Source organism: Salvelinus sp. IW2-2015, linkage group LG23 (assembly GCF_002910315.2).
Source record: "Salvelinus sp. IW2-2015 linkage group LG23, ASM291031v2, whole genome shotgun sequence".
Taxonomy (NCBI): Eukaryota; Metazoa; Chordata; class Actinopteri; order Salmoniformes; family Salmonidae; genus Salvelinus; species Salvelinus sp. IW2-2015.
In genome coordinates, this window is record NC_036863.1 from 16,518,242 (window position 1) to 16,541,640 (window position 23,399).

Below are 23,399 nucleotides of genomic sequence, written 5' to 3' on the forward strand. Positions count from 1 at the left end.
TGCTTTGACCACGCGCGTTCACGTGAGAGGCAGCTCCGTTCCATCGTTCATCTGAAGTCAATGTAATTCTCCGGTTGGAACGTTATTCAAGTGGTATGTTAACAACATTCTAAAGATTGATTCAATACATAATTTGACATGTTTCTACTGACTGTTACGGAACTTTTGGACATTTTGTCACGTTTTAGTGAACGCGCTTTGTGACTTTGGAATTGTTCACCAAACGCGCTAACCAAAGTAGCTAATTGGACATAAATAACGGACATTATCGATCAAATCAAGCATTTATTGTGGACCTGGGATTCCTGGGAGTGCATTCTGATGAGGACCATCAATGGTAAGGGAATATTTATCATGTCATTTCTGGTTTCTGTTGACTCCAACATGGCGGCTAATTTGGCTATTGTTCTGAGCTCCGTCTCAGATTATTGCATGYTTTGCTTTTTCCGTAAAGTTRTTTTGAAATCTGACACAGCGGTTGCATTAAGGAGAGGTATATCTATAATTCCATGTGTATAACTTGTATTATCATCTACATTTATGATGAGTATTTCTGTTGAAACGATGTGGCTATGCACTATCACTGGATGTTTTTGGAACTAGTGAATGTAACGCGCCAATGTAAACTCAGATTTGTTTATATAAATATGAACTTTATCAAACAAAACATGCATGTATTGTGTAACATGAAGTCCTATGAGTGTCATCTGATYAAGATCATCAASGGTTAGTGATTAATTTTAGCTATATTTCTGCTTTTTGTGACTGCTATCTTTCGCTGGAAAAATGGCTGTGCTTATTGTGGTTTGGTGTGACCTAACATAATCGTTTGTAGTGCTTTCGCTGAAAAGCATATTTGAAATCGGACACTTTGGTGGGATTAACAACAAGATTACCTTTAAAATGGTATAAGAAACATGTATTTCTGAGGAATTTTAATTATGAGATTTCTGTTGTTTTGAATTTGGCGCCCTGCACATTCACTGGCTGTTGTCATATCATCCCATTACCAGGATTGCAGCCATAAGAAGTTAAGAACACACCCGAAGTCTAAATGTCTAGCTAGTAATCTGTTATGCTAACAAGCTAGCAAGAGGTTGCATAGCAACAGCATAAACTTCCAGTAGACCGGTGAAGCACTAATACGCTCAACTGAAAGGATACCATTCGTTTAGCAGTGGTTCCCAACTTTTTATAGTCCTTTACCTCTTCAAACATTCAACCTCCAGCTGTGTACCCCCTCTAGCACCAGGGTCAAAGTCTTTGAAGCTGTCAGGCATACTCTTGGCAGCAAGAGCCTCTCGGTGGATGCTGCAGTGTACCCAAGTGGCATCGGGAGCAACTGCTTGCACGCGCGTTACCACTCCACTTTGTCTCCCTGTCATGACTTTTGTGCCATCAGTACAGATACCAACACGTCTTGATCAACAAAGTACATTTGATGTCACAAAGCTGTCCAAAACTCTAAAAAAATAATCTCATGTCCTGGTTTCCAGTGGTTGCAGAAGATGTCTCCCCCCTCTCCCCCATCAACGTAACGGACATATACCAGGAGCTGTGCCAGGCCCGCCACGTCTGTTGACTCATCCAGCTGTAACGCATATAATTCACTAGCTTGTATGCGAAGCAGTAATTGTTTCAAAACATCTCCTGCCATGTCACTGATGCGTCGTGAAACAGTTGTTGTTGTTTGATGAAGTCATTGTCTGTATAGTTTTTTTGGCCTTTTCCCACAGCATTGTCCCAGCCATATCCACGGCAGCAGGAAGAATTAAATTCTCCACAAAAGTATGGGACTTGCCTGTCCTAGCCACTCAGTAGCTCACCATATAAGACACTTCTAGCCCCTTCTTATTAATGGTATCTGTTGCTTTTATAAACTCCGCAAACTGTTTATTTTCAGAAAACTTAACGTGTAAATATTTGTATGAATATAAGATTCAACAGACATAAACTGAACACAGACATGTTCCACAGACATGTGACTAACAGAAATGGAATAATGTGTCCCTGAACAAAGGTGTGGTCAAAATCAAAAGTAACAGTCAGTATCTGGTGTGGCCATCAGCAGCATTAAGTACTGCAGTGCATCAACTCCTCATGGACTGCAACAGATTTGCCAGTTCTTGCTGTGAGATGTTACCCCACTCTTCCACCAAGGCACCTGCAAGTTCCCGGACATTTCTGGGGGGGAATGGCCCTAGCCCTCACCTACAGCAACGGTGGGTTTGTGCCCATAGGCAACGTTGTTGCCGGTGGTGTCTGGTGAGGACCTGCCTTACAACAGGCCTACAAGCCCTCAGTCCAGCCTCTCTCAGCCTATTGCAGACAGTCTGAGCACTGTTGGAGGGATTGTGCGTTCCTGGTGTAACTCGGGCAGTTGTTGTCATCCTGTACCTGTCCCGCAGGTGTGATGTTCGGATGTACCGATCCTGTGCAGGTGTTGTTACACGTGGTCTGCCACGGAGAAGACGATCAGCTGCCCATCCTGTCTCCCTGTAGCGCTGTCTTAGGCGTCTCACAGTACGGACATTGCAATTTATTGCCCTGGCCACATCTGCAGTTCTCATGCCTCCTTGCAGCATGCCTAAGGCACGTTCACGCAGATGAGCAGGGACCCTGGGTATCTTTCTTTTTCAGAGTTAGTAGAAAGGCCTCTTTAGTGTCTCAAGTTTTCATAACTGACCTTAATTGCCTACCGTCTGTAAGCTGTTAGTGTCTTAACGACCGCTCCACAGGTGCATGTTCATTAATTGTTTATGGTTCATTGAACAAGCATGGGAAACAGTGTTTAAACCCTTTACAATTTAGATCTGTGAAGTTATTTGGATTTTTATTAATTATCTTCATTTTTTGCTGAGTTTACTTCTCTTACTTACTTGAAAGTCGTCTTTATTCTCGCTCAAAAAACTCCTGTGGCTTATTTTTCAAATTGTCATGTTTCGTTTCTAAATGTCTGCGCAAGAGTGAAGGTTTCCTGTATTTGACATTGTGTTGTTATTTCGCTGAACACTAGATTTGTTTAATTTTTGGGGGGCAGAGAAACGAGGAGAGAAAAAAAACTCACCCAAATGTATAGCTCAGTTGGAAAATATAAATGCACTGTTTGAAAATGTGAAGATTTTTTAATGTTTTATTATGTTTTAAATGTGAATCACATTTTTATTTGGCGTACCCCTGGGGGTAAAAAAAAAATCTATCCACTATTCAATTTCAACAAAATGCCAAGCAACAGTAAGTCTTCTTCATTAAAAATTGTGTAGGTGGTAACAGAAATGAAAAAGCAGCCTTGTCATTACCTATGAGCCATGGGGTTTTGGATACCGTGATGGAAGCATTTTGAGTATAGTTTACTAAACAATAGGCTCCTGCTGGCATTTATTCATCCAGAACTGAACAATGTCCCATGTCAAAGCCCCACGTTATGAAAGCTCCGAGGCTATAACCATCACTCAGGGTATATTCAACAGGCGCTGGGGGTGTCAATTCCCCACGTTATGAGAGCTCCGAGGCTATAACCATCACTCAGSGTATATTCAACAGGCGCTGGGGGTGTCAATTCCCCACGTTATGAGAGCTCCGAGGCTATAACCATCARTCAGCCTATATTCAACAGGCGCTGGGGGTGTCAATTCTCCACGTTATGAGCGCTCCAAGGTTATAACCATCACTCAGCCTCATATATTAAACTTCTCATCATATACCAGAATGAAAATGAAAAGCACGCAATAAAAACCATCATTACAATCAAAACATTCCTTCGAAAAACAGAGGAGCAGGTGGCACACTACGAATCTTGAGAAAAAAAGAAAGCAGATGACCAACTCTGGCATCGCAAAGCATTAATCAAGGCCCTAGCCGGCCAGGAAATTAAATAAGGAGACAAAGAAATGGGCTGGGGAGGGGGGGGGGGCTTTTGACCCCATGATATTGAGAGACGGTGCACTTGGGCTGCGTTATTTCATAAATTCATCATTGGCATAAAGGTAATAGAGCTTCGGAGGGGGGCAGCTAATGCTAACGATCACCGACAGACAGCCCTCCCCCTGAACGAGATGAAAAGGTAGAGCCTTCATGACGTGAGATTATAAAAGGTAAAAATGTGCTGCTAATGAGTAATTAGGGTGTTCTGTTGGAGGGACAGGCTCAGAGCCAAAAGGCAGTAGTCTTTTGAGGACCTTGACACGGAGACGACAGTAATTGCGGCCGTCAGAACAACCATTGATTCTCATTTTGAAATAAAACCCGGCTCGACATCGCCAGGCAGCTCCTGACGGGCGTGGGCTGACAGGTACTGTCGGCTGTAGTGAGGAGGAATATAGGCCTACCAACAGTCCTAATTTTCGCCCCAGAACAGTCCAAATTGGCTGTGCTGTTATGCTCAGGGCATTTGTCCAGTGGGTTGGTATTTGAGCAAAGTTACTGGCTAGCTATAAACAACCTGCCCTTTATGATTCCTGTCCAGCTGATCAGTTTGTTTGGAGCAAGTAAGGACCTAATGATGAAGGGATAGAACAACATTAACAAACCTCTGTTGATGTAGGCTTACTTGACCTGAAATTATGAAGTTTCCTACCAACTACGCAAAGCCTAAAATAGATGACCTGGACTGTGACACGATGTGACAGGAGATATGACAGCTATGCCCAAGGTCATTGGCAGGACTAGGCTTTTGAAAACGTTATAGTACTGTAGGCTATATGATCTAAGAGGCTGAGCTCACTCAATGCTCAAATCAGTTTGAAGTGTTGAAACTGGAGGTAAGACCAACGGCGTCAACATGTGTCATTTGGGCCACACACAGTTAACATGGACGATGACATCAGCACTGAGAGAGTCCCTTCAGGCTTCACAAATCGCCAGGTCCGCCTCATTGGGCCCTCCTGTCAAAGCATGCTGGAAAAGGAATTAAAAGCATCTATTGACCAAATTGACTCGGCTGGCAGAAGGAAGTCTCACTGAATGTGTGGTGTACTTAGCGAGGGGGAACTGTTGCCAATATCTGCACTTAAGAACAGAATACTCAGGCTAGTTCCAGAGACACAGCGAGGGTCCTCCAGAAGCTTCATTTATTCTCAGCAGGAAACTGAGGCTGAAATGAGTTCTGCCGGAGACATAAATAGACTGTCAATATGAGAGGTCAGAATAAAAGCCCTTTTATTCCATCGCAGGCTAGATTTCCATGTCTTTATATTAGAGAGAGAACAGCAAATCAGAAATAGACATTAACTTTTTCTTGTCGTTATTATCTTAAACACAACAAATGTATGTGTTGTATGGCAGCTTTATTCACGTCCAATCCAAGCTTCAGTTTCCATACGACCGTATCACTAATGAAGTGATTAGATTGATGCAGCTATCTGGACAACTTCAACCATTGATTCCCTGTCGGTAATATTGACCCGTAATATTACATCAGACTGTGGTATTCCTTAGAAACATTGTTTTAACCTGAGATGGCCAATCACAGTAAAGATTATTCATGCGAAGAGCAGATCTCAATGCAACTTGGCATACCTTTATGAAGATACGTTATGCCCCATAGAAAACCACCAGGAGCAATGCCTCTAACTGGATAGGGGGATGTAGGCCTAAGCAGCATAGCCTAACTTGTGTTGCAACAATGTGTCATTGCAATTCAAATCTGGTAGAAAAGGCTGCTATTAACCCCATTTCTGACTGGTGAAAATAACCATGGAAAGTATTTGGAAAGGACATGGACACCAAGTCAGTTAAGAACAAATTCTTATTTACAATGACGGCCTACCCCAGCCAAAACCGGACGACGCTGGGCCAATTGCATGCCGCCTTATGGGACTCCCAATAACGGCCGGATGTGATACAGGCTGAATTCAAACCAGGGACTGTAGTGACGCTTCTTGCACTGAGATGCAGTGCCTTAGACCGCTACGCCACTCAGGAGCCCAATTGCCAATGGACATGAATCCCTGAGACCTGAAACTCAATGTAGGAAAGAACACAGCCACATCCCCCTCTACTATCTATGGCAGGGTTCCCCAACTGGCGGCTGGTGGTTTTATTTGGCCAGCCAAGTTTTCTGAGACTTCTTTATTTATGTATTTTCATTGTTGGACATAATAGACTGTAAAAACACCAGGAAATCAGCTCCAGGTGATTTTAATTAAACTTCTCTAGGGTACGGGGAAGCATTCGGAATTTTGGATGAAATGCATGCCCAATTTAAACTGCCTGCATCTCGGGCCCAGAATATATGATATGCATATAACTGGTAGATTTGGATAGAAAACACTAAAGTTTCCAAAACTGTTAAAATAGTGTCTGTGAGTATAACAGAACTGATTTGGCAGGCGAAAACCTGAGAAAAATCCATTCAGGAAGTAGTTTATTTTATGGTTTTGTAGTTTTCTATTCAATGCCAATACAGTATCCATTGACTTAGGAATCAAACTGCAGTTTCTATGCCTTCCACTAGATGTCAACAGTCTTCAGAAATTGTTTCAGGCTTGTATTCTGAAAAATGAAGAAGTAAGAGCAGTCACAATGAGTGTACCCTGCCGTGTCACAGAGCTTTTTCCTGCGCAAGACCGAGAGAGTGCGTTTGTTTACCTTTTAAATTGAAGACGTTATTGTCCGGTTGAAATATTATCGATTATTTAGGCTAAAAACAACCTGAGGTTTGAATATAAACATCGTTTGACATGTTTCTATGAACTTTACGGATACAATTTGGATTTTTTTGTCTTCCTGTTTTGACTGCGTTTGAGCCTGTGGATTACTGAAGAAAACGCGTGAACAAAACGGTTTTTGGGTATAAAGAGACTTTATCGAACAAAAAGAACATTTGAGTAAATGAATGTCTGCTGAGTTGAACCATATGAAGATCATCAAAGGTAAGGGATTCATTTTATCTCTATTTCTAAATTGTGTAACTGTTCTACCTGGCTGGCTAGTGTTTGTAATGATTTGTCTAGTGGGCTATGTTCTCAAATAATCGTAAGGTATGCTTTCGCCGTAAAGCATTTTTTAAATCTGACACCGTGGTTGGATTCACAAGCAGTTAATCTTTAAACCTATGTAAAATGTGTTTTGTTTTCTGAATTTTTATAATGAGTATTTCTGTATTTGAATTTGGCGGCCAGCGGTTTCAATGGCTGTTGAATAGTTAAGAAATCTATTCAAGTTTTACATGCATAATAGAGAGACACGTGATCGTATACAAATGTATGCAAGGTTTGGGCTTCTTGAGGTCAATTTGCTGTCTACTAATTATTTGTAATTATGTCCCCCCCCCCCCCCCCCCGACCATCCACTCAAAAGAAAAAAATCGGCCTGCGGCTAAATCTGGTTGGTGATCCCTGACCCATGGTATTCTCCTCAACCCCCACCACAACTCTCCCTCTCCCGGCAGACCCTGAGCTGAAGAGGTTAGGGCAGGCTAATGTTTACAATCTGTAATAATAACGCTGGGAACTGCCACTATAATCATCCTTGAACTAGGTTTAGCCTGGGCCTTATTGCAGGTATTACAGAGGTAATTCAAGCCACCGCTGAGAATCTTTAGATTTCATTTAAGCCTTTTTGGATGATGCTAGGCGCTGACAATGGCCGTCCATCTTTCTAAACAGTCCTTATCTGAACGGAGGATCCCACCCTCCGATTGTGCCGTTGATGGATAGCTCTCCCGTTTTTTTCCCTTCGCACTCCCCCTCTCCTTATTTCTCACTTCACATACTGTCTGAAGACTTTCCATTATCGCATAGTGAGAAGAGGCCACAGCGGATATAGTGGCTGTCCAGAAAAAAACTGGGGTCTATGAGAAGGCAAACGAGAGTAGACAAGACGTGCTCCCCAATCTAAAGTGGCTTCCTCTCTTTGTTTACTTTCCTTCTTCTGCACTGATATGAAAACAACTCACCCGAGTACTAGGCCTACTGAGTAACCTTCTTTCATCTGTCCAACTCTTTTAAAATTAGTATGAGGAGAATAGGACAGGTAGAGTGGGTAAACAGTATGAGACTGCAGGCAGGCCACTCAGAGAATATAATAAAATAAAGAATGTTCTAGTGTAACATACACCAGATAAGTGCAGTGAAAGGTGTTGTTTCACAGGGTCAGCCAGACTAGTACAGTGCCCCTCGAGAAAATTTGGGTTAAGTGCCTTGCTGAAAGGCACATGGACAGATTTTTCACCTTGTCTGCTCGGGCATTCGAACCAGCGGCCTTAAGGTTACTGGCCGAACGCTATAAGACCTAGACTACCTGCCCCCATAAAAATGGGGGCTTCTTCAATTGAAGACGCCTACTTGACAAATACTAAAAGAGCTAGTTTTCCAACTTGGAAGACACCTGATGCTCATGTGGGAGTCCCTCTTATGTCGGTAATGAGGCAGCCTTCATTGCAATATCTGAGAAAAACTGCCACACAACTTTCTTTTTTATGCTATATTAAAAAGACAAGCATTCATTGCCCAACTGCTTGGTGGAATCATGGATCTCTTTACAGGTCATAACTCAACTGAAGATATCTACATTCTCAGCCAAGCAAGGGTTGAGAGAAGGTAAAAAAAATAATATTAGGAGAGAACAGAGAGAGATAAAGAGAGATGGAGAGAGATAGAACCAGAGTGCGAACCAGAGAGAGAGAACCAGAGAGAGAGATACAGCGAGAGAGAGAAGTCTGGCAAAGTTTAGAGCTGCCACCCAGCCTCCCAGAAGGCGAAATTGCAGTCAGCTTATGAGTCAAACTCCACTCAACCTTTCGTTTCCTTGTCTCCTCACTCTCCCTTCAACACAGAGAAAAGTATGGGGCAGAACAAGAAAAAGGGAAAACAAGCTTAACTGCTTAGAAATTCAAGGTAAACAACTCCCGTGTCGGGTGGATTTGAACAAAGGCTGCAGTTTTTTCCGCACCCAGTCGCACTAGCCGAGAATGCTAAATTAGCCCCAAATAAATTAACACAATGAAAGGTATAAAAGACTCGCTCCAGGAAAATTTGGCCCTCGTCGGGAAAAAAACATGGTTCAGCGGGCCATTTAGCACATTCCCTCAATGATGAAGCCTATCAAAGCCTGGTATTAGCCCCTCAAAAGCTTGACAGAAGCCCAGAAGATTACTTTAATCTAATAAACAGAGAGTTAAGTGACAATCCCACTGTAAAGCTGAAGTGAATGAGCTGGTGATGAAACATCTTGCTTGCCGAACACAAAACCGAGCCACCGATAAGACCAGAAAACACCTCTTTAAGACGAAGACATATACAGTAAAAGCTCAAAAGGTTTGGACACACCTACTCATTCCAGGGATTTTCTATATTTGTATTATTTTCTACATTGTAGAATAATAGTGAAGACATCAAAACTATGAAATAACACATGGAATCATGTAGTAACCAAAAAAGTGTTAAACAAATCAAAATATATTTTATATTTGCGATTCTTCAAAGTAGCCACCCTTTGCCTTGACAGCTTTGCACACGCTTGGCATTCTCTCAACCAGCTTCATGAGGTAGTCAACTGGAATGCATTACAATTAACAGGTGTGCGTAGTTAAACATTTATTTGGTGGAATTTCTTTCCTTCTTAATGCGTTTGAGCCAATCAGTTGTGTTGTGACAAGGTAGGGGTGGTATACAGAAGATAGCCATATTTGGTAAAAGACCAAGTCCATATTATGGCAGGAACAGCTCAAATAAGCAAAGACAAATGACAGTCCATCATTACTTTAAGACATGAAGATCAGTCAATCCGGAAAACAAAGTCGCAAAAACCATCAAGCGCTATGATGAAACTGGCTCTCATGAGGACCGCCACAGGAAAGGAAGACCCAGAGTTAACTCTGCTGCAGAGGATAAGTTCATTAGAGTTAACTGCACCTCAGATTGGAGCACAAATAAATGCTTCACAGAGTTCAAGTAACAGACACATCAACTGTTCAGAGGAGACTGCGTAAATCAGGCCTTCATGGTCAAATTGCTGCAAAGAAACCACTACTAAAGGACACCAATAATAAGAAGAGACTTGCTTGGGCCAAGAAACACGAGCGATGGACATTAGACCGGTGGAAATCTGTCCTTTGGTCTGATGAGTCCAAATTTGAGAATTTTGGTTCCAACCGCAGAGTCTTTGTGAGACGCAGAGTAGGTGCATGGAGGTGGTGTGATGGTGTGGGGATGCTTTGATAGTGACACTGTCAGTGATTTATTTAGAATTCAAGGCACACCTAACCAGCATGGCTACAACAGCATTCTGCAGCGATACGCCATACCATCTGCTTTGCGCTTAATGGGACTATAATTTGTTTTTCAAAAGGACAATGACCAAAAACGCCTCCAAGCTGTGTAAGGGCTATTTGACCAAGAAGGAGAGTGATGGAGTGCTAGATCTGATGACCTGGCCTCTACAATCACCCAACTTCAACCCAATTTTTAAAATGTTTTTAAAATTATTTAACTAGGCAAGTCAGTTAGGATCATATTCTTATTTTACAGTGACGGCTTACCACCGCCATACCCTCCACTAACCCGAACAACGCTGAGCCAATTGTGCGCCGCCCTATGGGACTCCCGATCACGGCCAGTTGTGATACCCTGGTTTGATGCCTGGATGTCTGTAGTGGCGCCTCTAGCACTGAGATGCAGTGCCTTCGACTGCTGCGCCACTCTTGAGTCCTAAATTGAGATGGTGTGGGATGAGTTGGACTGCAGAGTGAGGGAAAAGCAGTCAACAAGTGCTCAGCATACGTGGGAACTCTTTCAAGACTGTTGGAATAGCATTCCTTGTGAAGCTGGTTGAGAGAATGCCAAGAGTGTGCAAAGCTGTCATCAAGGCAAAGGGTGGCTATTTGAAGAATCTCAAATATATTTTGATTTGTTTAACACTTTTTTGGTTACTACATAATTCCAAATGTGTTATTTCATAGTTGTGATGTCTATACTAATATTCTAAAATGTAGAATATAGTAAAAATAAAGAAAAACCCTTGAATGAGTAAGTGTGTCCAAACTTTTGACTCGTACTGTATAACAAACTCATTGTTTCCTTTTTATCAAGAGCTAACTATTAGCCTTAGGCCTCCAATGGACATTCGTCAAAGATGGCTTCGTAGATTCCTGATTTGGAACTCAAAGGGTTGAAGGGCATTGGCAATTAAGAATCTCATTAGCAATAGCCATAGCATGCTCTCTGCTCCTGTATTGTGGACTTCCAACACCCTCTAACATCATTAGCAGTCAATGCCAATCAGGAAGAAAAAAGAGGGGGGGTATTTGTAGTCCAGGTAGCAACCATGATTGTTTACCCAAATGCTCAAAAGCTTAAAAAAACGGATGGGAAATGTGTTTACTGACACAGCGTGGTACAGCACAGTCATTAAATAATTACGGCAAGCATCAATGCCTTAGGAATTAAAATAAAATAAACACTTTGGGCGTTAAAATAAACAGCCATGCTAATCCATCAGGCATCATCAGAGACCTCCTGTCATCTCGCACAGTATACCACCCGTCCGCAACTGTAATTAACTCATTTTGGTACGACATGACAGCAAACAAAAAATATTAAATGAAAAATGACAAACAAGACTTCGGGAAAAAAGTACAGGAAGTTGCTATGGAGACCAAAAGCATATCAGTGTTCTAATTTGGAGTGGGCCCAGCTAAATCATTGCCAGAGTTAACTAACCAAATCAGAGTTCTAGCTGTCGATGGCACATAATGAATCATGCTATCAGATGTGCTATGGCCGATTAAATGTTTGATAAACTATATTAAATCAAATCTCAAATAAAATAAATTTCCCACTAGTTTCAAATAAATGAGTTTAAATAAACCTCTCAGAATAGAGTATCATAGAGCCCGCTCAATTGACCAAGTATCATAGTGAGATTCACTGATTAGTTTATTAATTAATTTGACCATTATAAAAACAAGCACACATACAACTTGAAAAAGACATACAGTACCAGCCAAAAGTTTGGACACTCAAGGGGTTTTCTTTATTTTTACTATATTGTAGAATAATATTGAAGACATCAAAACTATGAAATAACACACATGGAATCATGAAGTAACCAAAGAAGTGTTAAACAAATCAAAATATATTATATTTGAGATTCTTCAAAGTAGCCACCCATTGTCTTGATGACAGCTTTGCACAAGCCTGGCATTCTCTCAACCAGCTTCACCTGGAATGCTTATCCAACATTCTTGAAGGAGTTCCCACATATGCTGAGCACTTGTTGGCTGCTTTTCCTTCACTCCGCGGTCCAAGTCATCCCAAACCATCTCAATTTGGTTGAGGTCGGGGGATTGTAGAGGCCAGGTCATCTGATGCAGCACTCCCATCACTCTCCTTCTTGGTAAAATAGCCTTCATACAACCTGGAGGTGTGTTGGGTCATTGTCCTGTTAAAAAACAATTGATAGTCCCACTAAGCCCAAACCAGATTGGATGCAGAATGCTGTGGTAGCCATTGGTTAAGTGTGCCTTGAATTCTAAATAAATCAGAGACAGTGTCACCAGCAAAGCGCCCCCACACCATAACACCACCTCCTCCATGATTTACGGCATCTCACAAAGTGGTTGGAACCAAACATCTCCAATTTGGACTCCAGACCAAAGGACTAATTTCCACCGGTCTAATGTCCATTGCTCGCGTTTCTTGGCCCAAGCAAGTCTCTTCTTCTTATTGGTTTCATTTAGTAGTGGTTTCTTTGCAGCAATTCAACCATGAAGGCCTGATTCACGCAGTCTCCTCTGAACAGTTGATGTTGAGATGTGTCTGTTACTTGAACTCTGTGAAGCATTTATTTGGGCTGCAATTTCGGAGGCTGGTAACTCTAATGAACTTATCCTCTACAGCAGAAGTAACTCTGGGTCTTCTATTCCTGTGGCGGTCCACGTGAGAGCCAGTTTCATCATAGCGCTTGATGGTTTTTGTGACTGCACTTGAAGAAATGTTGAAAGCTCTTGACATTTTCCGTAATAACTGACATTCATGTCTTAAAGTAATGATGGACTGTCGTTTCTTTGCTTATTTGAGCTGTTCTTGCCATAATATGGACTTGGCCTTTTACCAAATAGGGCTATCTTCTGTATACCACCCCTACTTTGTAACACAACCGATTGCCTCAAACGCATTAAGAAGGAAAGTTGTATGATGGCGTCGACAGAGACGATCGCCTCGCTTCGAGTTCTTAGGAAACTATGCAGTACTTTGTTTTTCATGTATTATTTCTTACATTGTTACCCCAGGAAATCTTAAGTCTTATTACATACAGCTGGGAAGAACTATTGGATATAAGAGCAAAGTCAACTTACCAACATTAGGACCAGGAATACGACTTTCCAGAAGTGGATCCTCTGTTCGGACCACCACCCAGGACAATGGATCTAATTCCAGTAGTCGACCCAAAACAACGGCGCCGCAGAAGGGGCAGAGGAACAGGTCAGCTGGTCAGGCTCCATGCACGTCGCCCACCGCTCCCAAGTATACTACTAGCCAATGCCCAGTCTCTTGACAACAAGGTAGATAATATTCGAGCAAGGGTTGCCTTCCAGAGAGACACCAGAGATTGTAACATTCTCTGTTTCACGGAAACATGGCTCACTTGGGATATGCTGTCGGAATCGGTTCAGCCACCGAGCTTCTCCATGCATCGCGCCGACAGAGATAAACACCTCTCTGGGAAGAGGAAAGGCAGGGGTGTATGCTTCATGATTAACGACTCATGGTGTAATCATAACATACAGGAACTCAAGCCCTTCTGCTCACCCGACCTAGAATTCCTTACAATCAAATGCCATCCATTTTACCTACCAAGAGAATAATTGTCAGTTATAGTCACAGCTGTGTACATTCCCCCTCAAGCAGACACCAAGACGGCCATCAAGGAACTTCACTGGACTATATGCAAACTGGAAACCATACATCCGGAGCCTGCATTTATTGTAGCTGGGGATTTTAACAAAGAAAATTTGAGAACAAGGCGACCTAAATTCTACCAGCATATTGATTGCACTAAGCGCATGGGCAACACCCTCGACCACTGCCACTCTAACTTCCACGATGCATATATGGCCCTCCCCCGCCCTTGCTTCGGCAAATTTGACCATGACGCCATCTTGCTCCTACCATCTTATAGGCAGAAACTCAAACAGGATGTACCAGTGGCGAGAACCATTCAACGCTGGAGATGTTGTACCCACTGTGACAATTAAAACCTATCCTAACCAGAAACCATGGATGGATGGCAGCATTCGTGCAAATCTGAAAGCACGATCCACCGCATTTAACCATGGAAAGAGGTCTGGGAATATGACTGAATATTAACAGTGTAGTTATTCCCTCCGCAAGGCAATAAAACAAGCGAAATGCCAGTACAGGGACAAGGTGGAGTTGCAATTCAACGGCTCAGACACGAGAAGTATGTGGCAGGGTCTACAGGAAATCACGGATGACAAAAAGAAAACCAGCCACGTCACGGACGTCACGCTTCCAGACAAACTAAACACCTTCTTTGCCCGCTTTGAGTATAATACAGTGCCACCGTCGCAGCCCGCTAATAAGGGCTGTGCCCCCCCCTCCTCCTCCTCCGTGGGTGATGTGAGTAAAACATTTAAATGTGTTAACCTTCGCAAGGCTGCTGGCCCAGACGGCATCCCTAGCCACGTCCTCAAAGCATGCGCAGACCAGATGGCTGGTGTGTTTATGGACATATTCAATCGCTCCCTATCCCAGTCTGCTGTCCCCACATGCTTCAAGATGGCTACCATTGTTCCTGTACCCAAGGCGGCAAAGATAACTGAAGTAAATGACTACCGCCCCGTAGCACTCACTTCTGTCATCATTAAGTGCTTTGATATACTAGTCAAGGATCATAATCACCTCCACCTTACCGGCCACCCTAGACCCACTTCAGTTTGCATACCTCCTCAACAGGTCCACAGACGACAATCGCCATCACACTGCAGACTGCCCTATCCCATCTGGACAAAAATAATACCTATGTAAGAATGCTGTTTATTGACTAGGCTCAGCATTCAACACCATAGTACCCTCCAAGCTCATCGTCAAGCTGGGGGTGCTAGGTCCCAACGCCGCCCTGTGCAATTGGGTCCTGGACTTTCTGACGGCCGCCCCCAGGTGGTGAAGGTATGGAACAACATCTCCACTTCGCTGACCCTCAACACAAGAGTGCATGCTCAGCCCCCTCCTATACTCCCTGTTCACCTACGATTGCGTGGCCATGCATGCCTCTAACTCATTCATCAAGTTTGCAGATGACAACAGTTGTAGGCTTGATTACCAACAACAACAAGACAGCCTACAGGGAGGAGGTGAGGGCACTCAGCGTGTGGTGTCAGGAAAACAACCTCTCATTCAACGTCAGCTAAACAAAAGAGATGATCGTGGACTTCAGGAAACAGCAGAGGGAGCACCCCCCTATGCACATCGAAGGGACAGCAGTGGAGGTGGAAAGTTTTAAGTTCCTCGGCGTACACATCACAGACAAACTGAAATGGTCCACCCACACAGACAGTGTGGTGAAGAAGGCGCAACAGCACCTCTTCAACCTCAGGAGGCCGAAGAAATTTGGCTTGTCACCTAAAACCCTGATAAACCTTTACAGATGCACAATCGGGAGGATCCTGTGTCACAGCCTGGTATGGCAACTGCACCACCCTTAACCGCAAGGCTCTCCAGAGGGTGGTGCGGTCTGCACAACACATCACCGGGGGCAAACTGCCTACCCTCCATGACACCTACAGCACCCGATGTCACAGGAAAGCCAAAAAGATCATTAAGGACATCAACCATCCGAGCCACTGCCTGTTCACACCGCAACCATCCAGAAGGCGAGGTCAGTACAGGTGCATCAAAGCTGGGACCGAGCGACTGAAAAACAGCTTCCATCTCAAGACCATCAGACTGCTAAACAGCCATCACTAACTCAGAGAGGCTGCTGCCTACATTGAGACCCAATCACTGGACACTAATAAATGGATTACTAGTTACTTTATACAATGCCACTCTAAATAATGCCACTTTAATAATGCTTACATATCTTACATACTCATATCACATGTATATACTGTATTTTATTCCATCTATTGCACCTTGCCTATGCCACTCGGGCCATCGCTCATCCATATACTTACATGTACATATTCTCAATCCCCCCTTTAGATTTGTGTGTATTAGGTAGTTGTTGGGGAATTGTTAGATTACTTATTAGATATTACTGCACTGTCGAAACTAGAAGCACAAGCATTTCTCTACACTCGCATTTAACATCTGCTAACCATGTGTATGTGACAAATAAAATGTTATTTGATTTGAGAAATTCCACAAATTCTATTTTAACAAAACACACATGTTAATTGAAATGCATTCCAAGTGACTTCCTCATGAAGCCGGTTGAGAAAATGCCAAGAGTGTGCAAAGCTGTCATCAATTTGAAAAATCTCAAATCTCAAATATATTTTGATTTGTTCAACACTTTTTTGGTTACTACATGATTCCGTGTGTCATTTCATAGTTTTGATGTCTTCACTATTATTCTACAATGTAGAAAATAGTACAAATAAAAACCCTTGAATGAGTAACAATTTTATTATTGCAGTTACATCGTAGCAGAAAAAAAGTAAATTGAGCGGCCTCCAACCCCTTATAGACACCTTATCTAGATTAACTCTGTTGGCGGCTGGCAGGCTAAACATGTACCAACCTTACCTGATATTTAATGAAATGTAGGCCTGGGTCTATACATCCTTGCTGAAAGGTAACCAAAGGTGCAATTAAGACCAAAGTGCATACTGTCTGATACGCCTGCCTCTCCGACGCGCAGATGTGCTACAGTCAATGCAATGATTCTGGCGCAATCCTCCCATTATCGCTGCTCGTCTGTTTTCTCCTCTCCCTCTATATCCCAGCACCATGGTTTGTCTAAGTGCCTCACCTATCAATCATCTTTATGCTGCACTGAGAAGATTCATTATACCTAGAAGACAGTCGAAGATGAGATTCACTAACTCCAAATTAATGATTTGGGGTAAAAACACGTAGGCAAAAACACTACAGGATGGCTGCCACGCACAAGTACTGTACATGTAGCCAAACACGACGGGAGGATCAATCAGGCTAATGGTGCCTTTCAGAGACAAGTGTAGGTAACCAGGGCTAACATGCACCAGTGGCTAGATTGCATGTAAAGATGGAACAAACAGAGGACTATTACATGATAAACAGAGCTGGCAACATGCACCATGGCATGGTTGCCCCCCTCACTTTTTTCTCTCCCTCTCTCTCCCTCTTGCTCTGTCTGTCTCTTTCGCTCTAGCTCTGTCTCTCGCCTATTAGAATTTATGTTCCAGAAACATTTTGGGGCCAGGAGCCATTTGGAGCTGAAATAAATGTTGGCGAAAAACGAGCAGAGCAAAAGGCGACATTACCTCATGGGGAAGGAAAAGAGGCACATAGAATGAGAAACAATCTCCTTCAGCCAACTTTCACACAGTAAACAGGGTGGAGAAAAGGAAGAAAATACTAGAGGACTTACCACACAATTGGCCAACCTTTCTTTGTGAGGTATAGAAGGTTCGATATATCTAACAAGCAAGCGAGTTATGAGTTTACTTAGGGCTTGGCGATATGGCCTAAAAATCATACCTCATTTTCTTTTTTTCTTTTTTTTTACGTATGGGTGATTCACATCTTTTAAAAAATGTATTTCACCTTTATTTAACCAGGTAGGCCAGTTGAGAACAAGTTCTCATTTACAACTGCGACCTGGCCAAGATAAAGCAAAACAGTGCGACAAAAACAACACAGAGTTACACATGGGAAAAACAAACGTACAGTCAATCACACAATAGAAAAATCTGTATACAGTGTGTGCAAATGAAGTAAGGAGGTAAGGCAATAAATAGGCCAACAGTTGAAGTCATTACAATTTAGCAATTGACACTGGAGTGATATATGTGCAGATGAGGATGGGCAAGTAGAAATACTGGTGTACAAAAGAGCAGAAAAACAAATATGGGGATGAGATAGGTAGTTGGATGGATGGGCTATTTACAGATGGGTTGTGTACAGCTGCAGCGATCGGTAAGCTGCTCTTACAACTGATGCTTAAAGTTAGTGAGGGAGATATGTCTCCAACTTCAGTGATTTTTGCAATTCGTTCCAGTCATTGGCAACAGAGAACTGGAAGGAAAGGCGGCCAAAGAGGTGTTGGCTTTGGGGATGACCAGTGGGGCTTTGGTGACAAAACGGATGGCACTGTAATAAACTGCATCCAATTTGCTGAGTAGAGTGTTGGAGGCTATTTTGTAAATGACATCGCCGAAGTCAAGGATCGGTAGGATAGTCAGTTTTACGAGGGTAAGTTTGGCAACATGAGTGAAGGAGGCTTTGTTGCGGAATAGGAAGCCGATTCTAGATTTAACTTTGGATTGGAGATGCTTAATGTGAGTATGGAAGGAGAGAAAATCTACAACATGTTCTCTAAATACGCTTTGTTGTACAGTTAAAGGTAAAATACACTACATTTCAAACAGTCAGGAATAATCTAATGAATTCAGGGCTTGTGAAATTATACCTAGGCTAAATATAAGCCTTCCACAATCATAAGACACAATAATAATGTAATTATTTTATAAAAATAAATCTTTTTTAGTTTGTTAACATTTACACATTTAACTAGAACCATGCAAAATGCACATTCACTAATAATGACCTAGTTCTTGTAGCAGGCATTATAGAAAATTAACAAAAATGACCTAGTTCTTGTAGCAGGCGTTACAGAACATGAACAATCTCTCAAGCACCAACTCAAGTTTTAGGTAGTAGCCAGCTAATTTTTATATACACTGAACAAAAATATAAATGCAACAATTTAAAAGATTTTACTGTGTTACAGTTCATAGAAGGATATCAGGCCCTAATCTATGGATATCACATGACTGGGCATGGGCCCAACCACTTGAGAACCAGGTCCACCCACTGAGGAGCCAGGCCACGTCAATGAGAATTAGTTTTTCCCCAACAAAGAGCATTATTACAGATAGAAATTCTCCTCAGCACCCACCCCCGCTCCCTCCCTCCCCTCCCCCTCAAACAATACCGCAGGTGAAGAAGCCAGATGTGGAGGTCTTGGGCTGGTTACACGTGGTCTGCAGTTGAGGCTGGTTGGATATACTGCCAAATTCTCTAAAACGACGGAGGTGGCTTATGGTCGAGAAATGATCATTACATTCTCTGGCAACAGCTCTGTTGGATATTCCTGCAGTCAACATGAATGGCTGGGCTCCCTGCTTGTGCCATCAAACCCCTGCAACTTAACCAGGCGGGCTGCTGCGTTCTGGATATCAACCTTCCCAAGTTCTCTTCTGTCACCCCGCTCCTCCGCACACTCCGCTGGCTTCCAGTCGAAGCTCGCATCCACTACAAGACCATGGTTCTTATCTATGTAGCAGCAAGACGAACTGCCCGGCCCTACCTTCGGGCTATGCTCAAACCCTACACCCCAACCCTAGCATTCCATTCTGCCCCCTCAGGGCAGCTCCCACTCAGCCCAGTCCAAGCTCTTCTCTGTCCTGGCACCACAATGGTGGAACCAGCTTCCCCCTGATGCTAGGACAGATGAGTCCCTGCACATCTTCAAACATCTTCCCTACCTCTTCAAACAGTATCGTAAATAATCCTCCTCACCTCGACCCCCGCCCCCTTTAACCAGCACTTAAACTTGACCCCCCTCCACCCCACTCTCCCTTCTAGCTCTGACTTTACTGATAGCTACTTTATTGAGGAAACATTTTCTTTCTATGCCTGTGATATGTGGTTGTTCCCTCCTAGCTATCTTAAGATGAATGCACTCACTGTAAGTTGCTCTGGATAAGAGCGTCTGCTAAATGACTCAAATGTCAAATCTAAATAATCTTGGCAAAGGACAAATGCTGACTAACAGGGATGTAAAGAAATCTGTGTACAAAATTTGAGAGAAAGCTTTTTGTGAGTATGGAACATTTCTAGGATCTTTTATTTCAGCTCATGAAAAATGGGACCAACACTTTACATGTTGCGTTTATATTTTTGTTGAGTATATTTAAAATCTAGAAAGCTAGCAAATAGATCCAAGTTAACATGGTAGAACAGTTGAATTGTTATGAACACACCCTTCTGTCAGTCTCCAAATGAACAGAATGACAGCCTGTCGGCTTTCTTCAGATATTGAAATCAAGTGGCCTATTTTACTTCTATATAATTGTTTTGTATACTCACTTACAAAACACAGATTAGACAGCTAGTATAACAGTCTGTGGCTAAAATGCTGTTAACGGTACGACAATGGAGCACGCGACAAACTGAGCATTAATTTTCCAGAATCTATGTTCATTGACTCCTGTTTTAGTAGTGTCTGCTCTTCGCAAAATGTGAGGAGTTGAGACATGAAAAAGGGTATCGCTATAAAGGTTATCTTCTCCTCTATTACAGTAAAATAATGTCTCAATGTGTTTGTGTCCATATGACCCATTCTGTTGGACCAAACCTCAAACGCAAAGAGCGAGTTGAAAACACTTGTCAAAAAGGAAGAAGTGATCTTTCATGTTTGTTGTTCTGAGTGGCAGGGGGAGGAGCTTGTTGTCTGTGTGTGTAAATGGAAAGGTGCACAGTCACAGCAAAAAGAGTGGAGGAGACCTGAAAGACGACATGAGAACATGCAGACAAATTATTATTTTTTATTTTTTATAACCTCAAATCTTGCGATACAGGCATTTTGAATATTGTGCTAAAACACATTTGAATTAGGGATTTTTGGTTCCAACCGCAGAGTCTTTGTGAGACGCAGAGTAGGTGGAAGGATGATCTCTGCATGTGTGGTTCCCACTGTGAAGCATGGAGGAGGTGGTGTGATGGTGTGGGGGTGCTTTGCTGGTGACTGTCAGTGATTTATTTAGAATTCAAGGGACACTTAACCAGCATGATTACCACAGCATTCTGCAGCAATACGCCATCCAATCTGGTTTGCGCTTAGTGGGACTAAAATGTTTTTTCAACAGGACAATGACCCAAACACACCTCCAGGCAGTGTAAGGGCTATTTGACCAAAAAGGAGAGTGATGCATCAGATGACCTGGCCTCCACAATCACCCGATTGAGATGGTTCGGGATAAGTTGGACCACAGAGTGAAGGAAAAGTGGCCAACAAGTGCTCAGGATATGTTGGAAAAGCATTCCTCATGAAGCTGGTTGAGAGAATGCCTAGAGTGTGCAAAGCTGTCATCAAGGCTACTTTGAAGATTTGTTTAACAATTTGTTTGGTTACTACATAATTCCATATGCGTTATTTCATAGTTTTGACATCTTCACTATTATTCTACAATGTAGAAAATAGTACAAATAAAGAAAAACCCAACTTGCATTGGGGTGCCCAAACTTGAAGCAGCAGCCGCAGCACAATCAAACAGAAATGGACAGCTCATGGTGCTGAAAGTAGGCAAACTAATTTCAACCATCTTCATTTTAATTAGACTTTACTAAAAACAAGAGGGCCTTGTGTTGGAGCATATTTCTTCCTATTTAAGAAAAAATAGATTTTGTCTGTCAAACAGGTAGGCCTATAGGCTGATATATCCATAGATTTATCAGTCAATTCTTCCACCCACCATGCACTCTTTAAATAGCCTCGCCTACCTCCGTGTCAGTGAAGGGCTGTTAAGTGAAACCCAAAACTAGTATTGAGGAGGTATGAGAGGGTATACCATAGGTCTACCTTTTATTAAAGAAAATGGCAAAAAAACACAGGTCTACCCCTTGTTAGCTTTAGAAAAAAAATAAACCGATCCCATTATATAAAGTGATCTATAACAGCACTTTGGTCCGCAATGCTTTATGCTAGAAACAAGCTGTAAAATTTGCAGTAAAGACTTGACTACGATGTATATGGGGACATTCAGCAGCTGGGCTACAACCGGAGACAAAAAATGTACTTTGCTCGGGAAGTAATCTAATTCTGTCACTATCAATTGATTAAACTATTCACTTTTTGTACCATAGAAGATGTTTAAACTCAGACAGCTTTTAGGGAAACACTTGTGGCCTTCTCTCGGTGGGTTAAGCCACGGAAGAAGAGTAGCCAGCAGTTAAAGCTTACATTTTTTCTGCATTGGTAGGACTACTCTGTCTGGGGTGGAAAGGTAGGCCTATATTTGGAATGTACCATGCTCAGTCAGATTCCTAATGACGTCTCAGATTTAATTATTTGCAAACAGGAACAGTTTCGTTGCAACCAAGACACTGATTTGCCATTTGAGAAATATGTTAAGATCAACACAGGCCTATCTCTCTGGCCATTCTAAGCCTGTAATTTCTGTAATTTGTGTGGTATTAAAAAATATTCTAATATGTAAAATTATGTATAATTGCATGACATTTTTATAAAAGGCTATATTTTCTCTGACCTGAAAATACAATATGAGATTCATGCAATGCTTTTACTAGAAAGGAGATCTTTCCACTCCTACTCTTGTCCACGGTGGTCTGCAAACCCAAAAGCTTCTGGCCCCCAGCCCTGTGCGCTATTAAAATTCCTGCGTTGCCATGTAATGCTTAAAGGATGAAGAACAGTTTCTAAAATGACATATCTAAGGCTCTGGTCAGTCCAGGAAGTGAGGGTAAATGGTTGACATGTTCTCTACTATCCACTTCGCTTTAATTATTATTTTGGGTATATGGGAGGGTCACTTGTTTTTTTCAAGTGTTCAGGTAGGGTTTAGGCAAAATATTTTTGGCTGAAGGGGCCATCCATTTGAATTTCAGAGAGGTCCGATTTTGTCCGTGTAATTATTTTTAAAATTTAACTTGGCAAGTCAATTAAGAAGAAATTCTTATTTACAATGACGGCCTAGGATCAGTGGGTTAACTGCCTTGTTCAGGGGCAGAACGACAGATTTTTAGCTTGTCAGCTCGGGGATTCAATCTAGCAACTTTTTGGTTACTGGCCCAACGCTTTAACCACTAGGCAACCTGCCGCCCCATGTAACTCTTACTATAAATAACATTCACTCCCTTAACCGAATTAATTCGATTTTTCGCCCAGCCCTAAATATACTATAGCCTTTATATACAAAATGTAAAAGTGACATTCACATGTGTAACTTGTTACATCCTGTGACCAACTGACTGTTAAAAGCTAGGCCTAGTTGGTGTCAAAAGGTTATAGGATTAACATGTTTTTCCATTCTGGGCAGACTTTCTACTTTGGTACTAATAACATCATCATGATTCTATGCCAATTGTGGACCATTAGAAAAATCCCAAATGGGACCACTGTATGACTACAACCAGGTGGCAACTAATTCGGGAAGCACACATTTCCTTTGTGGACATTTTTTATTTTATCAAAAATATGGAGATGAA

At 42.3% G+C, this 23,399-nt stretch overlaps 1 protein-coding gene and 1 non-coding gene across 5 annotated transcripts in view; both read right to left on the bottom strand.

Moving 5' to 3' along the window:
* LOC111951005 (cell adhesion molecule 1-like) overlaps positions 1-23,399 on the bottom strand; it is a 648,521-nt gene that overhangs the window by 473,769 nt on the left and 151,353 nt on the right. The gene's annotated exons all lie outside the window — the stretch shown is intronic.
* LOC111951210 (U7 small nuclear RNA) lies at positions 8,258-8,313 on the bottom strand. Its single transcript, XR_002875572.1, has one exon. It is a non-coding gene; the product is annotated as a U7 small nuclear RNA (small nuclear RNA).